The sequence below is a fragment of the Bactrocera neohumeralis genome, unplaced genomic scaffold (assembly GCF_024586455.1).
Source record: "Bactrocera neohumeralis isolate Rockhampton unplaced genomic scaffold, APGP_CSIRO_Bneo_wtdbg2-racon-allhic-juicebox.fasta_v2 cluster09, whole genome shotgun sequence".
NCBI lineage: Eukaryota > Metazoa > Arthropoda > Insecta > Diptera > Tephritidae > Bactrocera > Bactrocera neohumeralis.
The window spans coordinates 26849013-26857036 of NW_026089622.1; the positions used below are offsets into that span (position 1 = coordinate 26849013).

At 34.4% G+C, this 8024-nt stretch overlaps 1 long non-coding RNA gene across 1 annotated transcript; it reads left to right on the forward strand.

Moving 5' to 3' along the window:
* The first annotated feature begins 5638 nt into the window (after positions 1-5638).
* On the forward strand, positions 5639-6416 carry LOC126764321 (uncharacterized). Its single transcript, XR_007667933.1, has 2 exons — positions 5639-5780; positions 5851-6416. It is a non-coding gene; the product is annotated as an uncharacterized LOC126764321 (long non-coding RNA).
* The last annotated feature ends 1608 nt before the right edge of the window (positions 6417-8024 follow it).

Here is an 8024-nt window from a genome sequence, read left to right on the forward strand (position 1 = left end):
CAAACGAAAAAAAAAAATTTTTTTTGATCCACCCTAATATGCATTGATGTTTGACGATGCATATCTCGTAAACGCTTAATTTAATCGAAAAATCATATAAGACCATTTATGTATATTCAGCAGTAAATTTCCTACAAAACTGTGAGTTTCATCGTTCATAATAATAATTTTTCATTGAGATATAAAATTAATAAGAAATAAAAAATTTTCCCAAAAATAATCAAACTTAAACTGTTAACATCTTTTAAACGTTTGGGTTTACGAAAAAATCATTATAGACCTTTTTTGTAGAGCATTAAATTTCCTACAAAATCTAAGGAACAATATATTTTTTTAAGTAGTGATAATAAGAAAAAATAGAAAACTGTATGTAGGAGGACCTTCCCGTTACAATTAAAAACTCATGTTTGGAGAGGCTTCCTTAGAGGTGTCTAGGAACCTATTTTTCCGAGTACCAAACGAATTTTTTTTTTTTTTTTTAATCACTCTAATATACATATGTACATATGTTTGTAAGTATGTGTGTGTGAATATAAAACAAAGCAGAGTGCGCATGTCAAAGCGCAGTGTTCCTTAGCTCGTACATACATATTCGTGCAACATAGAAGAGAGCGCATGTCAAATCGTAGATAGCGCCTTAGCGCATGCATATGTATGTATGTACCAGTGCACATGCCAAAGCAAACATTTGTAATTTGTAATATTCGTCATTCTCTTATTGTCATAGATAACTTGATTAGAATCTCTTTTCTTGCTCTCTCGCTTGCAGCTGATCTGTTTTCTGAGCTGGCAACAAAACACAATCAGGGTGCCGTCAACCAGCAGTTAGTGAAAAAGGCGGAATGCCAGAAAAACAGCTTATTGCAGTGGTCGGCATTTCATAGCAAAATTTTGCAAACCAACTTCACACGTACGCTTACGCTCTATCGTTCAGTCGTTGTCGAGCCATCAACGAATTAACATCACGCAAAGCTATAGCGCAAAATCAAATATGCCCCGCGAGAAATATTTTATGATTCGAAATGCCTTTGGTGCCATGCAATGCCTTTTATGTTCCAAGTCTTTAAAAGATAATAGGGAATATATCCTTGAAACACATTTTGTTAATTTTCATTATGCTATTAATTATTTATAAAATTTGCTTAATTTTAATTCCAATTTCTCACTGGGCTACTTTTTTTTCGTGCTCACCAACACAGTGACAGATCCTCTCATGCCGACCACTGGCTTATTGTCATTTTGCTACCGAGCAGACAACATTGTTGTTGATAGATTTCGCACTTGCGCCTTCGCATATGTGGGTATGTGTGTAACGAAAGCAAATGACAGAAACATTTGTATTATTCATTCTCCTACATATATGCTCTTTTCTGTAGAAGCGCTGCTTATAGTAGCTTAATGTAAAAATTGAAGAACTTTAAACGCAAATATATCAAAAGTGGTTCAATGAATTTAAAATCTATAAAATTTGTGCAAAGTTTCAGATCGCACACTTTAATTTGATGTATTATTTGTCTCTGTACGTTTTGTAGATCTCTGGAAATAAGCGCCTTGTCTTAGAATAATATATAGATTACGGTCATAAGTTTAACAAAAAAATAAAATACAAAACAACAAGAACAGGCACGAGACTGAGAAAAACAACGACGCTATATGTATGTATGTATTATATGTATATACTTGTATGTACAAGGAGCGTCCCAAAGTAAACAGGACTTTTTGAATCTAGCGCCCCCTGGCGGCGCCATCTATATGACGACTGGTGCGTTAGAATCTGCTGTCTTTATCGATTATCCAGTGAGAATTTCATGACATTTCATAGAAATAACTTAAGCGAAGTTATTGCGTTTAAAGTGCCAGTATTTTGTCAGTATTTTGTCAATATCAAATATTATTTTAAAATTGGTAAAACTTTTACCGAAACCTTTCAATTGATGAAACAAGTTTATGGCGATGATTGCTTATCCCGTAGCAGAGTGCACTAGTGGTTTCAACATTTTCAAAGTGGTCGTGAGGACATACATGACGATCAACTTGTGACCCCATTAAAATCCGTGATCACCGGAAATTCCATCGAAACTGTGCGTGAATTCATCAAAAATCAGCCGAAATCATCATTGGAATTCATGCAAATGGAACATCTCCAAAACAAGGATTTATTGCATTTTGACCAAACATTTGGTCTTACGAAAGGTGTGTGCACGGTTTGTTCCGCACAAATGGACTGACGACCAAAAATTGCTCAGAATCCAACATTCGAAGGACGATTATTTGACCAAAAATCACATTTTAACCATTAACCCCCGTATTCACCTCATATGGCACGGTGCGACTTCTTCCTTTTCTGAAAAATGTATTTGCTCCTGAAAGGAAAGCGTTATGCAGACCATTTAAAAAGCTTGCACCGGCATACTGGCGGCCATACCGGCCAAAGAGCTAAAACACTCATTCGACATGCTTCTAGACCGTGCAAAAAGCTGTATTGAAACAGAAGGAGACTATTTTCGTCGTTTCCACCTAAGTCTAATAGTTCAAATTAGACATATTTGCTGTACCAAACGCTGCAAGCCATTCCAGATGAACCAGAGTACATAAAAACATAGAGACGGTGCAAATCGAATTTTGTATGATGCTCGATTGGACGGCTGACAAAGCCGAAAAACTTCAACCGAAGAATTCACCATATTCGCTGCTATTTAGCAAAAATAAGTAACGGGGCATCTCGACAGGATAAAATTTATAGCATACTAACTGTCAAACGTATTGCTATTGCCATTGCCAAATCTGTATGTGCTTTTTGCTATCATAATATACAGCCCTATTCTCATGCCCTCACAAAAGTCACCAACCTCACTAAACTGATGTTTCTCACTATAGTGAGGTTTACCTTATTCTGGCGAAAATTCTAAAGCTCAAATGCTCACTATTATCACAAATATCTGTGACGTATGAAAGCAGCCATCATAATACAAAACATCTGTGTTTGTTTTGTTTTACATCAATATTTAACATTTTTTAAAAAATATTTGAGTGTTATAACTAGCATGGAGGAACTGTTCTTATGTATGCGGCAATTGTTGAGGAGGAGCAATCGGGGGTAGGAGGAAAATTTTGAAGGGTTTACGAGACAATAGCGATCCTTTTACTATGCAAGACACAACATTTATAAATACATTGCGATTCCCAAAATCGCCATGTAAAGTACTTCTAGGTGAATTGGTGCCGCATGATGTGCAGAAGTCGAGTATATCTTTTGATCTGCGTTTCCTGGCGTGTTTGTATTTTTACGGGCATGGCTCTTACCAAAAATGCGTTGGTAATAGTTATATGCCTTCTATGAGCCAGTCCTCTGTGTCAAGAGCTCTGCACTTTATTTCGAAATTAATTATGGATGTTAAGGGCAGTGAAATTTATTTCCCTTCAAGCGCGCAGGATGTTTCAGATACAAAGAAGGGGTAAGATAAATAAATAAAAATAAATATAAATAAATAAATAAATTTTCTCTGAAAGATTTTACACGAAATTTGGGATCAAGGGCACAATCGGCGCAATCGATTGTACCCATATTGGGATTGTTTCACCCTCAAGCACAGACGCATACATACATATCTGTATTATCCATTTGTGTTTTTGTTTGTTTATTTTTATTAAAACAGCTGTTTGACAGCAAAAAGCTTTTTACCTCACGTGGTGACTTTTTTAAGCTTTTTTCTTATGAGGTTTGAGCAAGAATAGCCTCACAAGAAATCTCTCAAATTTTTCCTCTCAACTCAGTTGAGAGGTTTTTTCAGAATAGGGCTGATAATCATTTGCGCAAAGGCGTAGGGTAGGTAGGTTCGAGCTCATGTAGGGCATGCTTTGAGCTCTTGAAAAATTTATTTTATCTTTTGTGAAATGCCGTCGAGTAGGTAGCTGATGTAGCGCACGTTTTGAGCTCTAGAACTCCTTAAATCTTTTATGTGGAAAATAAAAAAGGATAAAGATGCTTTTTTCACAAAGGTATTTCTGGGAAAAATAAGAAGTCATATTTTTGGACTACTATATAATAATTGTGGCATAAATTTTATATACCAATTAAAATAATAAATTTAAAATGAGCAATAATATATTGATTTATGCTTGTATAAGTTTATTAAATTTAAGACTTCGCTATTCCCAAACCAATTTGCATAATTTTTCTGCAAATTAACAATATTAAACTAAATATTAATTTTTTTTTTAATTTGAAAATGCACTTTATTTTTACAATATAACTCAACCGTCTTAATACTCACTCTTCTAAATTTCATATTACCGAAATGCAAATGCCGTCGGCAAATGTGCAAATGGGATACGTTGCCTCTTCGAAATTTTCAGAGAAATGAAAACTGCGCTGTCAAACTGCTGAAGTGACAGCTTATAGCTTACAATATATGGCAAACTAATTAGTATTCCATACATATATTGTAAACAATAAGCAATGTGGAGTCTCCAGGCAATAGGCACGGCAATACAGTTAGTATGCTATGAATTTTATCCTGTCGAGATGCCCCGTAAAAGACGACTGCTTACAAACAGAGGAACATACATGAAACGAGAAAAATGGAAAAAGTTAAGCAGAAAATAAAAATGTTATGATACATAAGCATGATCGTGACACTTATTGGATCATTCCTTTAATTTTTTAATTTTATAGGTAATTTATAAAAGTCCAAATTGACTATAAATATTACTTTACATGCATTCATAAAAATCAGCAAAATAATAATATTTTCCTCTTAAATTTTTTTGTATTATTTTACTTGCTAATATAAATTAAATTTATCACAACAATATATACAACTTCTATTATATTATTTCTATATACTCATGTATTTGCACATGCACGCATGTGCGCATTCAGAAATTCTACATGCGCTAGTTAATCACAATTCATTCACTTTATTATGTACTTTGCACCGGCAGGGCAAGTTCTTTTATTTTATTACTACAAAACTAAGACTAACATCCCTATTCTGTGCACTTGACAAATTCAACATATTTCTAATTTGTCAAAGTTTTAAATTTATCAAGCATTTGGTATTCTGTGTCTGAAATGAAAATCTCTTTTCTCTATAAGTTGTTAAGATGTCAAATGCTCTTGACAGCAGTGCTCGTTATATCTGATTGTGCATCTTGTTGTGAAAATGGAAGATATTTTACTTTTGTTATTATTGTTAAACGAAGATGAAAATTGTGAGAATAGGAATCGCGCGCGGCATTTAAAAAGTTTACGCGACGATAGCAATCCATTTTCTTTGAGCGAGAATACCTTTGTGCAAAATTTTAGATTAACTGCCGCCGCCTAATTGATGAACTGGCCCCACATGATAATCAGAAAACGTCACTAAATTTAACTGTAAGGGTTCTAGCAGCTTTGAACTTCTTTGGACACGGCTCATATCAGAAATGTGTAGGTAACAACGTCAACTTGCCCATGAGTCAGTCATCCCTTTCGAGAAGTGTGCGAGCTGTAGCAAAACTTATTGTGAAGGTGAAGGGAGGAGAAATAAAGTTTCCCAGTTCAATAGAGGAAGAAACTTTTATAAAAACGGGGCAAGTAATATTGTAATACAAATAATAATATGCTAATATATTTGAAATATATTCCAGATTTTTTTAGAAAATTTGGAATAAAAAGCACCATAGGAGCAATCGACTGCACGTATATTGCTATCATTGCTCCACCATCAAATAATGTCGAACGTCCTCTTAATTTATATTTAAATAGAAAAGGATTCTACAGTATCAATGTTGAAGCAGTAAGTTTTGTTTTTGCATGCACATACATACATATATGGCAATGCAATTTTTGAATGTATCGTTTTCTAGGTTTGCGATCACCGATTATGTTTTACATTTGTAAATGCTAAATTTCCGGGTGCAACACATTACTCTGGAATTTGGGCAACTTCTGAATTAATACGTCTGAGCAACAACGGAGAGAATCTTGGCTTCTTGGCGATCAAGGTTATCCTCTAGAACCATGCGGGCTTTTAACACCAGTGGGAACACCTAATACCCATAAAGAGCAAAAATACAACAAATTACATGGTTCTGCAAGAAACTGCATAGAGAGAGCATTTGGTGTTTTAAAATCTCGCTTCAGATGTTTGTTGAAGCACCGAGTTCTACATTATTCACACGAAACTTCCGCTAATATAATGACGAAAGCAGGCATTACGTTCAACGAAATAGATGACGGGGTTGCAGAAGACTTTGATTCTCCAATTAATGATTATAACTCTTCACAGTACATGCGCGAAGGTGAAAGAACAAGATCAAGATATATATCAACTCTTTAGTTATATACATATATACAGAGTCTAATCCATATACTTATGTACATATATAAATGTTCTCACAATTCGACCTTCGAAATACACTACTTACTTCCATTATTTGTTTATTTATTTGTCCTTTTTGTTAAAAGAAAACAAATTGAAATTTACATTCCATTTTTTTATTCTATTATAAAACAAAAAAACCAAACTTAATTAATTCAATAAATATTAATTAAATAAAAATATTACACATATTTACATACACAATTATTGCAATTTTAATTAAACTTTAGATATTATTTTACGTTATTAGTAAACGATTTTATTAGTTCTGTTATAGAACTAGTTAGGCCTTGAATGGCCTGCATCATTTCACGATGCTCCCGTCGCCTCTCTTCCTCAGTAGCATTCCTTTTTAATATATCAGCTATCAAAGTGCTGATAAGCTTATTTCGTGCCTTTCGTGATAGCATCGAAGTTGAAGCATCCTTAAAAGAAAAAAACGTAATAAGAAATTGCAAACAAATTTTATATTTTGTAATTATATCATAATGAAAACTTACCTGGTTTTCCAAGCTAAGATACGTAGGTGGTGTCGAGGGACTTGCTGTATGGTGTTCGGTATTTGGGCTTGCATCTACCTGACTGCACAATTGTAGAGGACTACTCGTGCGTGATGAAATTGCGCATTCATCCGTTTCCTCAATTGGCGTTAAACCTAGGCTTTGTACATTTTGCATCCCATCTACAGCGGCCGAGCCAAATGTAGACAAAGCCATTTCTTCGAAGTCCGTCATCGGCTTGGAACTTGGACCTCCACCTGTGAGCCTTTGGTTCATTTTCAACCGCCTTGCTCTAGTGCGCAGTTGGTTTTTCCAAACGCCTAACGTCTATAAATTAACACAATATAATAAATAAACGAAAAATAATCTAAAATGTTACCTCTTTCCATTTTGCAGCACTTCGTATTGGTCCTCTGCACAAATTAAGTTGATCTGCCAGCTGTTGCCACAACTCCTTCATCCGTTGAGGCGTTTTTGGGCAATTTTTCCCCGTACCTATTTATGGGTGTGCTTGGCAAAACAACACATATGCCTCCAGCTGCTCGTGCGTAGCTCTATCGTGCTTGGATTTACTATAAAATAAAAGTTAAATTATACATTTTGTTAATAATTAAAATTTTGAAACTTACGTTGCAGAACAGTCCATTTTAACGAATAATTTGAATAGAAATCAGCTGTTTTCTATTGACATTATTTTTTTCACCATACGTGTGGGGAAAGCTTTACGATTTGAAGCTTTTACTTTTATCAAGATTGCCACAGAATACCAAAATATTTCTCGCTTGTTAAATATTTGAGTTAATTGTCAATATTTTATTAATTTGTCAAAAGCACAGAATAGGGGTGTAAGTTCATTTTGATAATTTAGTGCTATTTATACTACTTTATGGTACTAGTTTCTATTTGCTGTCTGCTATGTTATTTGTAGTTTCTATTTGCTGTCTGCTATATTATTTGAAGGTAGACACACTATCTACAGTCGATTGTTTGTCGTTACAAACAGTCCCGAGAGAATAGCCTGTAGGAGATAACACTCGTTACGAGTATGTGTGATACCATTTCTATTTCACACCATATATTGGAATTGCTTATCACTATTTGTTTATGCGTGGTTCGACATAAACAAGAGATGTTTGTTTTTTTGTGAAATGAAACGTTC